The sequence below is a fragment of the Ipomoea triloba genome, chromosome 9 (assembly GCF_003576645.1).
Source record: "Ipomoea triloba cultivar NCNSP0323 chromosome 9, ASM357664v1".
Taxonomy (NCBI): domain Eukaryota; kingdom Viridiplantae; phylum Streptophyta; class Magnoliopsida; order Solanales; family Convolvulaceae; genus Ipomoea; species Ipomoea triloba.
This window is the reverse complement of record NC_044924.1, coordinates 22,337,592-22,352,154: the sequence shown is the minus strand read 5'-3', so window position 1 is coordinate 22,352,154 and position 14,563 is coordinate 22,337,592. Positions and strand designations below refer to the sequence as shown.

Genomic DNA, 14,563 nt, shown 5'->3' with positions numbered 1-14,563 from the left:
TAATCCACAAATCATAAATCATAAGCATTAAGCAACAAATCCACAAGACTACAATCAAGATTAAATAGCACTTCATCAAATCTTCTATCCGGTTTAGCTGGAGAAAAAAAACTATGACAGTACCCACAGACGATTTAGCCGGCCAAATTATTTAGAAAACAATTCAAAAAATAGAACTATGAACTTACCCACTGGAGACTGCACTGCTACCTGGTAGAGCCCAGAAGAGTGGAAGTTTAAGCCTACACTTCATACAAATAAGGAATTAACCAATAATCATACATTACGACATTCTGTACTTTGAAATTGATAGTGCAATATAGTATACCTATTAGCTTCTTTGTAACAGACTGTAAGCCATTAAAATTAAGTAATTAACCAAATCATTTTTCAATGTAAAAAACATACACAGAGGCCAGAGCCTCACAGGGCTAACAAACATAATAATTAGTTAATTACATTTAACCTTTTGGAGTTTTGGTACAGCAATGATTTCAATTTTCAAATGGTCTGGACTCTGGAATGTAACGACGACGGTGACTACGGTGAGCGGCAGGCGGTGGGCGTCGACGGCGAGCAGCAGGCGGGTAGCGATGAGCGATGAGCAGGCGAGCAGCAGGCGGCGGGTAGCGGGCGGCGGACTGCGAACTGCGGACTGCAGTGAGCGGGTGGCGGCTGGCCTGCCGTGGGCGGAGGACTGCGGTGAGCTGCTGGCCGGCGGACTGCGGTGGCGACGGACTGGGTGAAAACGGTGAAATTTGGAGCGGGGGAGAAGACAGTGGAGACTGAATTCTAAATGTGAAAATTCTGAAATACATATCAGAACCCTAGTTTTAGATTTACCAAAAAAAACCCTTAGTTTTAGAGTATAGTCTCTTTTTTTTTTGCGAAAAGACTACAGTTTTTTTTGAAATTAGAATTTAGGCATTTAGATCTAAGGTTATTTTTTTACCCTTTAGTCTACAGTACAAAGTAAAATATTAAAATAACTTTTTTTTTTTTGAAAAAAAAATAACTTAATATATATTAAAATTAAAAAAAAATTAAAAAATATATATACGGCGGTTGTATAAAGTGTATTAAGTACATATTAGACGTCGGTTATTTAAAAACTGCCGTCTATTAAGTGACATGATATATATTAGATGGCGGTTATTTAAAAACCGCCGTCTATTAAGTGACGTGGTATATATTAGACGGCGTCTATTTAAAAATCGTCGTCTATTAAGTGACGTGGTATATATTAGACGACGGTTATTTAAAAATTGCCATCTATTAAGTGACGTGGTAAATAATAGACGGCGGTTGTTTTTAAAACCGCCGTCTAGCTGTGACGTAGTAGACCCAAAATATATTAGACGGCGGTTATTTAAATAACCGCCGTCTATGTTGTGTCGTAATAGACCATTTCTGTAGTAGTGTATATAGTAATTACAATATAATACTTACATGTGTACGACAAGATTTGAGAAGGAAAACTCACGCATTATCATACGCGATTCATTGTACATTCATATTCTCATTGCAGCTATGAAGGGCCAAGGATCTATAGCACGAGACGTGACGTCAAGGCCGATTTTTGGATCTTGCTATTGTCAAAAAGTCAGATTTGTTAGAGACGTTGTTACGGAACATGTTCAAGCCTGATATCGGCTCTCAACGAAAGCACCAATGTTGGAGAAAATTAATCCGGAGTATGTAATTATGTATGGATCAATTAGCTCGCATAAAATATAGATAGTAAAAGGTAAACAATTGCGTAGAATTGTGCTGGTATTAGATGGAATAGAGCCTAAGTATTACAAGTATATTGTTAGAATGAGACATGATTTGTATTGTAGGGGAATTGAGTATGCCCTGTAATACTTGGGCAAAGTTAATTTATACAAGAAAGGAGCCCAACCAACCTAACTAAAAATGTGGCAGGCCATGAGAATAAATCAAGGTCCACATGGTGGGACACGAGACAAAGTCTTGGGCCCACTATTCCGGGCTCTGGACCCTTCTTGGGCCGCTTAGATGATCTTCCTAGGCCCTAGGCTATGCGCTCCGAGACCCGGGGTCCTCATTATTGGGCCGTTTCTAATATCTCCATCAATTAGTTAGGATCTATATCTACTAGTATAAAAGTTTTAAAATTTTCAATTTTTTATTTCTAAATGTAATTCTCTTAACTATAATGCATATTATTGAAATTGCTACAATTAAGAATGGATGTATTTGATTAGGGAAATTTCATTTATAAATCTATCTAAATACAAGAATCGATATATTTAGGATTACGTAGCCATCGCTCTCTCTGTCTCTCTCTTCTGAAGAGAACCCTCCATCCTCTCTTCCTAGATGTCTTCTCTTCATATCTCGGAGGGCTTGGCTTGGGATAAGCTACTTGCATTGTCATTTCCTGCATATTGGCTTCCAGTGTGATTCACAGATCTCGAATATATATTCGGTCTCAGCTCAGCCATGAAGGAGGCCCTTACTTTATCAAGCATAGGGGTCAATCCACATTTACTGATAAGTATATTTGAGTTCGAGAGACATGATAGCACCCCAGAATAGCTAGTGTGGTGATCATTGGTATGAGTATGCCTATTCAGCCGTTGAGGCGGCCCATTACTTCAGACTCGGCTATCATCAAGAATTTTGGCATTGAAAGCCCAATGAACCACTCAAGATCATTTACAAATTAAATATTCAACATTATATTGAGGCAAAGCATGCAAAAGTGAAATCTGAGCAGGTTAATTGTATTCGATCGGGAAGTGGATTACTCCAAAGATGTTAGGTCTAGTCACCCAGACCTCAGTTTATCATTGGCCAATTGAAGGTGGTTCTGAGCCCGTACGTAAAGATGTTTGATAGAGCACCAACTTTGACCAACAATCAAATTATCAATTACCGCTGTGATCCTGCACAGAAATGGTTGCTTTTGATTGGAATTGCTCCTGCTTCCCCAGAGAAGCCCCAACTTGTCAAAATACGGTTGTTATGTCATGCAACCGTTATATCGTGGACCAGGGTCCATAGTGCACTGTGGATTCTAGTCCGAAACGACGTCGTTTCGATATTAAATGACGCGGACGCGAATGACTACAGGAATTCATTATCTATAATACACATAATCCTTATCTAGAATACACAGAACGTTTGTCTAGAATACACAAAATATTGACACAAAATACATAACTCATCCTCTTAATATTCGAATGCACAAACACATCACAACATGTGTTAATAATATGAATACACAGAATATTGATACAAAATACACAAAACTCATCCTCTTAAACATTCGAATTCACAAACATATCACAACATGTGTTACTAACATGAATACACAGAACGGTTGCCTAGAATACACAGAATGATGGTTTGAAATACACAGAACGATTACCTAGAATATACAGAACTCATCTCCTAACATTTTGGTACGGGGTGCACAATGCATTGTGCACCGTATTGCACGATATAAATTGCCTATGTCATGTACTTGGGTCTAAAATTTTGAACATAAAATTTTAAAATTGTGAGTTTTAAAATTGTGAACATGCACAAGTCCACCTTGTTGGACCCGGTCCATAGCATAATTTGCCGTCAAAAGAATCGATATATTTGATTAGGGAAATTTCATTTATAAATCTATCTAGATACATATACATAATTAGAAAGTATATATATATTAAAACATACATACTTTAAAATTTTAATTTTTATTTATAAATATAATTTCATTAATATTTTTTAGTAAAAGATAGTTTTTGTTCTATATTTTATTTATTATATTATTACGGTCCAAAGAGTCAATACTACATCACTAGGGTTCAATCTTGTGACCTTCCGTCAAGAAAAATTATAGAAGTGTCATCATCTGAGCACAATGTGTTTAACTATAATTCCATTAATTAAGTATTATATATGCTATGAAAATACATATTTAACTAAGTATATATGTAGAAAGTGAAATTGTATTATTATTATTATTATATTTTTTTAAACTCTAACAATTCTTTACAAGGTAGTATATGTTCTATACTTAATTTTTTCATATTTTCAGCTTAAATAATCAATGTCCCACCATCGTGGTTCCATGCTACGACCATTTATTTTAAAATGGTAATAGAAATGTCATCACACTACATAACAGTGGACATTATTATTATTATTATTAGTATTATTATTATTATACATCGTTTCATTCTTTTTATTTCTTATTCAATTTCATAATAGCACAATCATTTAAGTGTGATACACGATAACACGAATAAACACTAGTTTTCCCCTAAAATTAATATTGGAAGTGAGTGAGTATGTAGAACATGATTCTTGTATCTAAATGACATAAGTTCGATCCATCTCAACACCCTTTTGCTCGAATCTATCAAAAATAATTTTTTTAATGTGAGTATTCTCTCATGTGTAATTTACAAGTTATTATAGAATAGAAAAATTTATCCTAACCCAGTGGGGTAGCTCAAGTGGCAAGTGAGCTTTCTTTGTGGGGAGGAATTTTGGGAGAACTCGGGTTCAATTCCCGCAAATGATGATTCCCCCTGGGCCAGTTCCCGTGTCTCTCGGAGCGGACCCCGGATCGTTAAACGGACGGAGAGAAAGACAGACCCACAGATAATGATTACATATTTATTTGTAAAAAATTAATATTTTGCGTAATGCATAACAATTCACGTGAGTTATCTACCTCTATGTAATTTATATTATTTATTCTTTCATTGTTCATTATTGGTATTGAAATATAGTGACTGATTTGTTTTCAGAAGTCAGAATGATGTGATACGGGGGCAAAGGTAGGTGAGAAAATAATGAACCTAAAATAATTACAAGGTAGAAAAAGAATAGAATAAAAACAAGCCACTGCCATCTCGCTTGATAGCTTAAGTTTGTCCTCTCCACACCTTTTAACTTGTAGTTCGGAGAGTGAATTTTATTCAAAAAATTATTCTAATTAAATAATAATGCCTTTGTTTCGTACCAATTTAGGAAGTAAGTAAATAAAACATTTTAATAATGAATTAATTGAACCGATATTGATGTTTTGAATTAGCTGCTGCCCACGTAGTGTTTATTTAATTATAAAAATTTAATTCGTTCATCTATTTTGCAGGAATCAGCGACAGATGGAAGCTATAGAGTCTTTGATTTGTTACTAAACTTTTGGATTAATATGAGTGGATCATAATTGGCGTAAGGATGCAATGAATTTTGTTAGTCCAAGTAGTATAAATAGATGATGTCAGTAGTGTTGAGGGGCACCATTTTCTTCCTCTGGAATGTCTAAATTCTTTCTCTAAAGTTGTTATTAATGGTCCTAAGTGGCTAATTTTCTTTAGCTTGGTTTAGTAAATTGAAGCCCCGGAATTGATTATACTGGGAGATTATTGTTTATTTATTTTTGTTATAAACTTTTTATGCATTTGAGTATTAAATACTCTTCTGAATTATTTGCTACATTAGATAATGATTTGTGTTACAAGTTATTCTAATTTCAGTAGCGACTAAGATAAATTATTGACGGCGTTAGTGATAATTGATCTCGGGTAAAATATTTTCCTAAACTAAATGCAACCGCTTGTGCTTGTGTTATTTAGTTTATCAATTTTCCTAATTTCTACTACTACCACCAAATTAAATCTATAGCGCTTGTCTTAGATTATTTAGTAGTTAGGGGTAATTAAACCGCGTGTGCTTTAGTTATTACCTGCAACTATGGGAAAATGGGAATGAAATAATTTCACGACAAACATTCAAGTGTGTGTTAGTTACTTTTTGAATCAATGATCAATGCTAAATTCCGGTGGTGGATGTTGACTAACCAAGGTTTTCTATTCCAGGTGCTTTCAATATTCTATTCTTCACCAAATTTTTTTATTTAATTTTTATTCTCGTTATATTTAAAATATTCATCATTTTCTTAAGCATAAAAATTAAACTAATTACTCCTCGTGGGAACGATCCTTAGTCCCGTTACTACGTATGTAAGGGTTTAATTTGGGAGTCTTTTTTCGCTCGCCAAAGACAAAGAGTAAGATATTGGAGAAGTCAAATATTGGTATAGTCAGAGAGAGTCAGTGATTCTAAAAAGTTAGTTCAATCTGTGGTGAAGGGATGTTGAACTAAGGGGAACCTTTAAAAACCCGAAGGATGGATTGTTAAACTTTCGAAGAGTTAATTTAGACAAGTTGGGTTTAAGCAACAATAGGTTTAGGTCATGATTTTCTTAAAACCTATGAACTAATGTGAATTTAATGCAATATACTCCTCTATTTTATTAAACTCTTTCCTTTTTTAAATTTATTACCAATCGTGGTAAAGTTTTTTGGCCAAAGTACAAAGATACCCCTGAAATACCTTTGAACATTTTTATTAATGCTAAGGGCATTTTAGTTTAGTTTAATTTTTGGGTAACTCATTTCTATAGCTTGTAACCATGCAAGTTTTACTGTGGACCACGGTCCACAGAGCATTGTAGTCTAGGGATATAAACGACGTCGTTTTGTTTCGAATTCTTGGCGCGAGTCAGACGTCGCTGTTAACTCATGTAGACGGCTAATTTCGATCATTCATCGTTCTTTTTTCGGTTTGTTTCGTTTGTATTGTTCTTATTTCTATCATAGCGTGGAGATCCATTTTTTCTTCTGCGAATCATGAATGAAACATTAAGTAGAAGCAATATGATTGTTGAGATTGATTCAAATTCGTTGATAGCCAATGATCATAGTTCATTAACCCAGGTTTGTATCCTTTACTCAGTTTATTGTGTAATTTTAAATTTCCAGGGTATTTTCTGGTTGATATTGCTATTCTATGATTCTAGTTGTTTTATAGATTGCAGTTTCTATGTGTTGCAGGTAAAAATAATCTTCTAGTTGCCGTTGAATTGATTTCATTGATTGTAACTAATGTTTTTTCTCCAAATTTTGTTGGTGATCATGATGATATTCCACTTTTTAATCGTATTTGTGTGTTCATTTGAGTTTTATATTTGTTTCAAGATCATGGTAGTTGATTTCATTTTGATGTCGCAGTAGTTTCAGTTATGGAACACTATAGTGTCATTTGAAGCGCACGTCAATTTCAGTTGATAATGCTTGACAGTAGTTTCATTTTAACAACGCTAGCTGTAGTTGTGTTTTGTCAACTTTGTAGTTTCATTTTAATTCCGCTTTAGTGTTACTCGACAATATACATATTATTGCATGAGTTGTGTTTTTTATTTTTATTTTTTGCTTTGATTTTTTTGTTGGTACATATGGTTGTAATCCTTCTATTGGAGTTGATTGTACTTCTCCAGATGTTGTTGATGAAGATTCATCTATTCTAGGTTTTATGTTTAATTGTTTGTTCACTAAGTTTGAATCTGTATGTTTGTAGAAGCATGATAGTTAGGTTCATTCCAATCCACATTAGTTTCATTTGAAAAACATTGTAGTATCAGTTCAATTTGTCTTTAGTTTCATTAGATTCTTTATAGAACATAATAGTTTTTGTATAGAAAAACTAAAGGTTCATTTTAATAAATCACAATTAATCAAGAATTGGTGGGGTTTTCTGTTGGTTCAGTTGAAGAAGCATTTTATATGTACAATGATTATGCATTTCGAATGGATTTAGTGTTAGGAAGGGAAAACAATATTATATTTCTGGAAGTCAGACTTTGAAGATGAAAAAGTTACATTGTTTTAAGGTTGGGTTCAAATTAAGACCAGAGACCTCTAATAAGTGTTATTCAAAGGTAGAGACTCGAACTAAATGTCATGTAATGTGTCAATTTGATGTAGATTCAAATGGTAAGTGGGTCGTTGTTACCAAACATGTAAAGGAGCATAACCATGAGTTGTGTTAGTCTTCCACAAGTTATATGCTTAAATCGCATAGAAATGTTTCTGTGAATCAGTTGACATACTTAAAAGACATAAAGAGGAGTGGAGTTCCCTTGTAGGATGATATTCGTTTTCTAAAACACCAGTCCAGAGGTTCACCATTTGTTGGATTTACTACTAGGGATGCTTGCACTATTGCGTTTTTAGATTCGATGAAGCATTTAGATGGGACTGATTCTAATACTTTGATTGAGATATTTAAGAAGAGACAATTGCATGAGTTTGATTTATTTTTTGAATTCGAAGTTGATGATGATGCAAGGTTGTATAGTTTTTCTTTTTTAGGGATGCACAAATGAAGGCATATTATCGGTTGTTTGGTGATTCAGTAGTACACGATACAATATATCGTACCAATAGGTATGATATGATTTGTGGTCCCTTTGTAGGTACGAATCACCACTACATAAATGTCATGTTTGGTTGTGGTTTTTTACTGAATGAAAGGATAGAATCTTTTGTTTCGTTGTTCAAAATATTTCTACGATCGATGGATGGTAGGTGTCCACAAACAATAATGACTGATCAATGTTATGCCATGGCTGTTGCTATCACCCAAAGAGCACAACATTTCAAATTAAGGAAAAACAAATCAAGAAGAAAAGTTGGTAGAAGAAATAATAGCTAGCATACTTAAGAAATTAGCATTTAGCACACCTTGTAGCAAAGAGCAACTCTTGGTAGTAAGACTCAAATTGCACAACTTGTAGCACACCAAAAAGCATACTTTGGAGGACTATTATGGCTAGACAAACAACCCAATTGGTAGCAAAGGAGACCAAAAGAAATGTGCTACAATTGGAAGATAATTTGAAGAAGGAGAAGATCAGAGATCAAAGTGATGTTTAATTTCAAAATTAAACATAATAGAAGACCAAGATGTGATCAAGATCACAACACCAAGAGATTCACAAAGTATTCTTTCTATATGGTCATTTACTACATCAGTAAAATATTTATATGAAATTTCCAAAGAAGACTACATGCCAAATATGGAAAGAACTACAAAGTCAACAAAGTCTGAATACATGGACCAAGTTGCAAGGAGAAGATCAATATGTCATAATCAAGATGAAAATTAAGCCGAAAGAGATGATCAATTTGTCAACTTATCATATCAGGCTACAACTTCGAAGATTTTAAAAATCAAATTATCCCGCTCCAACAGATACATTTGATCATCTATAAAAGATATGTAGACTTGGAGAGCATAGGAGAGATACGAAAAAGAGCATAAGTGTGGAGACATCTGAGAATAACAAAGCTACGTGAAAGAGAGCTCAAAAGCAAAAATCTTCAAGTTCTATAAAAATTCTCTCTCTCTCTCTCTCTCTCTCTCTCTCTCTTGTTTACTTACTATTTTCACGTACACTTTACTTTCCATGCATGATATATATCTTCACACATAGCTTATATACATTTCTATCATATTGCATGTGTTAAACACTTCAAAAACATTTCATCTTTGAGCATAACACTTTATGTACGTACATTTATTCCACTGTGTACTCTAAGTTAAATTTTCATTAATCTACTTTACTTGGAGTTATTTTGATAATGTGTTATAATTTTTAAATTGTTTGAAAAATCTATTCAACCCCCCCCCCCCTCTCTAGACTTTTCACCACCCATTCGGGATCAACAATTTCCACTTCTTCCTCTGCCTCTATTGGAATCATCAATCGAGGTTTGCGCTTGAAAAACTTGTTCCAACAACTTCACAAATTTGTTGTCATTGTCATTCAACCTCAACTTGTGTGCCTTCAATGAACCAGACAATGACTTGACTATCATTGTTGTTATATCATTAGCCTCCTCGATTGCGGTCACAACATGCTCAAACCTTAGAATCAAGGTTCTCAAAATTTTCTCTACCTTACTTTGTTCTAAAAAAGTGTCACCAATGTTCTTCATGATGTTGGGCAATGCTAGAGCATGATTAATATAGGAATCAATCGTTTCACCCGACTCCATCTTTAATAGCTTGTATTGACACCTTAATGTTTGAAGACGTACCCTCTTGGTTTCATCATCACCCTTGTACGAGTTAATAAGAATATTCCATGCCTCATACGAGGTATTCGCACCTTCAATCTGCTTGAAGGTTTCATTACTCATCTAATCCCTTGACGGATGTAGTATAATGCCTTCTTGCCTTTCTTCTTCTCAGCTGCATTGTATGCAATTCTACAGGAATTCCACTTTCAACGATTTCCAACAAATCATAATAATCAAACAACACCTTCAATTTAGCGCACCAACAGTTGTAGTTCTTTCAAGGACAGGAATAAAAAGTTGGGCTATGTTGTTCACTGTGACAAGTTTGAAGGGCCATAGATAGCTTTGATACCAGTTTTTAGAATAATTGGCGTATAAAGTTGTAGAGCAGAGGTGTGCTGAAACTGATGTAGTAACAACCTTGACACAAGACGCGCGACAGAAAGAAAATAATTGAAGATAATATTGTAGATGATAATATGTCTTGTCTTGACTCCTTACAAAGCTTGTCCTAAACCCTTTATATAAATGTCTGAAGACTAGACAATATGGTCAAACAACCTAGAAAATAGGATCCCAATAAAGTAAGATCTTGATTAACTAAAAAGAATAAATCAATAATGAACAATAATTAAAAAATAATAAATCAGAATCATAATGATGGTCCAACATTTTTCATATAATATTACATTCACTTTTATCATTTCATTAAACAAACAAACAAACATGGGCAACCTTAGTTCAATATAATGTTACAATACCTAACATAATTTTTTAATTAAAACTTAAACCATTACAGTACATTTATAGCTCTTTTCAATAGCCTAAGCAAGATGGAGCCTTTTAACCACTTCTACACCACCAAGACATTTACAATTGAAATTACAACAAATCACTACTATTAGTGATGGATATATTGTAAACAGAGCAAACCGACCCAAGAAGACGAAGCAAAGAGGATTGCAATCGGACCCGGAGCCCCGAGGTTGAGTCCCGTGCTTGACCCGGGCCATTCAAAGACCACCTTGGTTAGTCAAGTCGCGGGCCCGGTCCCAGCGTAGACGCGATCAAATTGGAGTTATAACCAAACCACCGTGTTTGGTGGGCGGTTAGGGAGTTTAGTATGTATAAATTTCTTTGTTATTGTCTCATTAAGACATTCATATCCATCTTTGTCCTAATCTACTCTTGTAATAGCAATTACATAATAACATAATACAAGAATTATCTCTACGACACACTTCCATTGTCTTTTCATAATATTGTTCATTTCTTTATCCAATCCTTTATTTATCGGGTTTATTAATTCGGACCACCCAGGTTAATTAAATCCGTCATTGGTGATTTCATTGAAAGCTCAACATACAAGCTCGAGCGTGCTAATTCACTAGCTATGACAAGATTGAGATCCAACTCTCGTAATTCCAATGTTTCTCTTAACACTCTTGTCACCCCGAGCGGGAACGGCCACAACAGGATTGCTAGCCGACAAACCCTTTCGGTGATATCAGTGGAAGACCTAAGGAATCAACTCACCAACAATCGCCATGGCGGTTTCGCTCCCCCCACACCTCTAGCTCTGGCTACCGAAAAGGGGTGGTCGTGATCTAACAAGCCACCGCCCTGCTCACCCGCCTCATAGAAGGGCTGCAAGGAGGTCTCTAACACCGACCCTAGCACCGACCTACCTGAGGGAGCACGGTGAGCCAAGTAGCAGGCATCCCCGAGCTCCAAGGACTTAAGTTGAAAGAGAAATCAACCTGCCCCGACCATCTAATAAGCGGGGAAGAGGGGATATAAACAAAGACATGCTGGAATACAGAGAGCCGCATAGAGAACACTCAACCAAATCCAAGTCCGCCTTGGCTCAGTTGTGCAGTGTGTGCTGGTTCGGGACAGGCCGTCGTCTCCGAGCTTAGCTGCGATGAGAACAAGCCTCTTAGGTCGAGCGGTCGGGAGAGACCAATGGTCGAGCAACTCTGGAGGTGGATGGATGAGTTCCAGAAGAAGATTGATGAGAAGGATGGTTCCCTAGAGCCGTAGGACGTGTTATCCACCCCATTCGTGAAGGCCATTATGGAGGAGCCCTTCCCCAAGGACTTCCGCTTTCCGACAGTCAAGGCTTACTCAGGGACAGCAAACCCACGAGCGCACCTCAACAAGTATCAGGCCGCCATGTTGATGACGAGGGCTAGTGGTGTTCTTCTTGACCCTGGACAGCCAGGCACAGGATTAGTTCGGATCCCTACCAGAGGACTCCATATCTACCTTTTCGGCCCTTACCAAGCGAGTTTTATCTTATTTCGAAAGTAGTGTTGATAAGCACTAAGAATAGCACTTATAAGGGGTCTTTATTAGATTAAAAGTGCATCGTTTTAACATCCGATTACAACAATTGCATCCATTTTAGCTCAAATGCGATCAAAATCTTCTAACAACATTTCTAGAAAGAGTTTTGAGGTATTTCACAGGTTGGAGAGGGATTTGAGGCTAAAATAGAGCAAAAGACAAACAAGCCGAAGTGCAGTAGCGTCCCACGCAGCCTCACACGCGTGTGGCTGGGCGTGGAATTATTCCAGAGAGCTCCCACGCCCGCCACCACGCGTGGAAGCAAGCGTGGTCGGGCCCAGGGCCATTTTGGGAAATTTGTCCCCTTTTTGTCACCTATATAAATCCCTTTTGCCCTAAACCAAAAAGAAGAGGAAAATAGATCAGAAATTCATAGATTAGGCTAGAATAGATCTAAAGGGTTTTCTCCCCTCTTGGGAGAAAATTCCTTTCTTTCATAGTTTAGAATAGATCATGGGCAAGAATGAAGATTGGGATTTCAAGATCAAGGTTGTAAAGATCCCCATTTTCAAGGGTGGTAACCATTCTCTTCAATTTCTAATTCAATACTTGTTTCTTTGAAATTTCCTTTCTTGTTCTTGTTTCTTAGCATGCTAGAATATATTAGATAGGGGATTGGTGGCCCCATGGTAGATCTATGTGGATGTTTAATATTATTGCTTTGATTTGTGAATTGCTTGTTTGTTGGATGTTGAACTTGTGTGGATGATGATCTTTAAGCTTTGTGCCTTTTGTGGCCACATTAGGTAGCAAACCCAAAGGAAGTGAGTGTGCGCGCGATAGCGGCCACTCATGAGTCTAACTCACCCACATCTCCGCTCTTAGTCCGAAAGGACGAGATCCGAGAGGAGTGGTAGAGAAAGTGTTCGATAAAATGCCCCAACCGAATGAGGATGTGGGAGTCCAAAGTGTGACACCACTTGGTGATGTGCCACGAACTCCCTAGTCTATTACACAACTTGCACTCGCAAAACCATCCAAAGATAAACCACAAGGAAAAGCCTAAAGCCCCAATCTCCACTTTACTTTTATTTACCTTACACAACCACTATCAACCTTCCCCTTCTTACAAATGAATCCAACCCTTAGCCATTCCCGTAACTCTTTCTCTTCAACCTCTTAGATGCCAACACACTAACTCGATTCCCATTCGCCATCCTTGAGAGACACGACACTCAAGGAGTCTTGACTCTTTGTTTTACCACCTTCCATACCACTTCACATTCACTCCCACTAAAACCACAAAGCATCAAAATGGCGCCGTTGGCGGGGATGGCAAACGGTTTCCAATAGTGTTGACATCTTAGAAGTAGAATTTTAAGAGTTCTTGAATTGCTTTCTTTTTGTTTATTTTGTTTTCTTATTTTTGTTATTTGCTTGAAGAATTGTTTATTTTGTTTTCTTATTTTTGTTATTTGCTTGAAGAAGTGTTTATTTTGTTTTCTTATTTTTGTTATTTGCTTGAAGAAGTGAGCTTATATTATCTTGAATATCTTGTGCTCACTTGCGAAGTGAGCTTATATTATCTTGAATATCTTGTGCTCACTTGCAACTAGAGCTTATATTATCTTGAATATCTTGTGCTCACTTGCAACTATTTTTAGTTGCAAAATTATTTGTTGTTGGCTAAGCTATTGTGCAGGAAATTCTCTTTAATCAAACCTCTTGAAGCTTGCTAATAAGTGCTAAAATGAATCCCCATGATTACCCACACCATGGAGGACAATCCTATACAAATCCTCAACCCCAACCATATCACTATTACCCCCATTCCACCTATACTTACCCTCCACCAACATATCACTACCCACATCCATACCATTACCCAATTCCACCAACATATCATTTACCACCTCCATATCACTATCCAATCCATACACCAAACCATCACCAATATCCTTATGAAACACCACCTCCACAATTCCAAGAAACTTACCCTTCACAATCACCAAATTCACAAGAAATTGACTCATTAAGCTCTAAAGACATATCTCAAAACATAGAGAGTAAGCTTGTGCAAATGATGCAACAACTTGATCTAAGCTATACTCCCGAGTCAAATTCATTCCCTACTTTCCACCAAAACGCCTACTACCCATCGCCATCACAAAACCACAAAGAAAACAATACTACATATTTCTTTCAAACACTACCCTCTTACCCATATAATACCCATATAGATCCTTGCGATTATATCCCACCGGCCACCGATGAAATTGAAATACTAAAAGCAAAAATTGACGAATTCACAAGGATGGCCAAGGAGAATACAGCTAAACTAAAAGCCGAAATCAAGAGCGAACTAAAGGACTATCTCG

General features: G+C 36.4%; 1 long non-coding RNA gene across 1 annotated transcript; it reads right to left on the bottom strand.

Annotated features, from left to right (window-relative positions):
- Window positions 1–785, bottom strand: LOC116029942. Its single transcript, XR_004100347.1, has 2 exons — window positions 467–785; window positions 1–242 (listed from the first exon to the last, which is right to left on the bottom strand). It is a non-coding gene; the product is annotated as an uncharacterized LOC116029942 (long non-coding RNA).
- Between the last annotated feature and the right edge of the window lie 13,778 nt (window positions 786–14,563).